Source organism: Calonectris borealis, chromosome 3 (assembly GCF_964195595.1).
Source record: "Calonectris borealis chromosome 3, bCalBor7.hap1.2, whole genome shotgun sequence".
Classification (NCBI taxonomy): Eukaryota; Metazoa; Chordata; class Aves; order Procellariiformes; family Procellariidae; genus Calonectris; species Calonectris borealis.
The window spans coordinates 82,136,439-82,137,593 of NC_134314.1; positions in this window are offsets into that span (position 1 = coordinate 82,136,439).

Sequence of the window (1,155 nt, forward strand, 5' to 3'; positions counted from 1 at the left end):
GTTTCAAGTATGTGGCCGAATGTTTATAGGACAGCCTAGATTTTAACCCAAATTTTCACAAATTTAGACAGCTGCCTCCAGTGCTGTCCAAAGGGCATACAATCAGCACATCTGAAAACCTATACACCTCATGGGGGTGAGTACCTCGGTTAATCAAACACTGCAACCATTAGCTTTTGCTCAGCTTCCAGTTAGCTCCAGAGCATTTTCTGCATAGTTACAAGAGCATAACTGTCAGGAAAAAAAGTGGGTATTTTAAACATCATGATCCCTATGTTTTTTCATTGTTTGAACTTCCAGCTTGATTTTCCTTCAAGAATTGCTCATTAGGTCTAAATCTAGAAAAAAAACCCTGGCTGTCTCAGTGATCCTGGACAGTAGGGAATGCAAGGCTATTCTAGACCATCTGTTTCAGTGCAAGAAAGGTTTTAGAAAACAAATCCAGGCAGTTGATTCATTATAAAATAGACATAAGTTATGAAGATAATCATGGAAACAAATCCTGTGAAGACCTCTGAAGTCCCTGGCTGCTATTACTGTTATTTTTTAAGTCCGCACTGGCTACCCACATCACATGAATAATACTATGTAAGTCACAGATGCAAAATAGCAATAGCTGCAGAGATCAGAGCCTTACCAATGGGTACATTTAATTCATCTAAAATTATTATAGTTGCTCTTCTGGAGCATGGTTGGTGTGGGACACAATCTCAGACTGCCTGGAGGAAAATGGCCCCACACAAGAGCTCACTGTCTTGGGGACCAGGTGTTTCTCTGAAGATGAAGGCAAGCTGTGTGCTACTCTGTAGAGACTGGCTTGTGGGACATGCTCTGGCCACAGAGCAAAGTCTGTGGCAGAGGAACTTTGTTGGTAGCAGAGGAAGGACTAACAGAAGGTGAGATGCAACAATTTTTGCCTGAATTAAATCTGTAATGAATGTCAAACCTTAGCTTAAGCATCCTTCTAAGGAAGCCTGGACCAGGGACTTCTGCCATAAATATTCAAGGATGAGTTTTCATCCATACATTCCCTAGTTTTCCTTTCTTCGCAGTCCACCAGACTGCAATTCCTGTGGCTATGACAGGGGACTTGTTATGTAGGCACACAGTACGCCTGGAAATAAATTCCAAACTAAATGAAGTTTTACACAACCT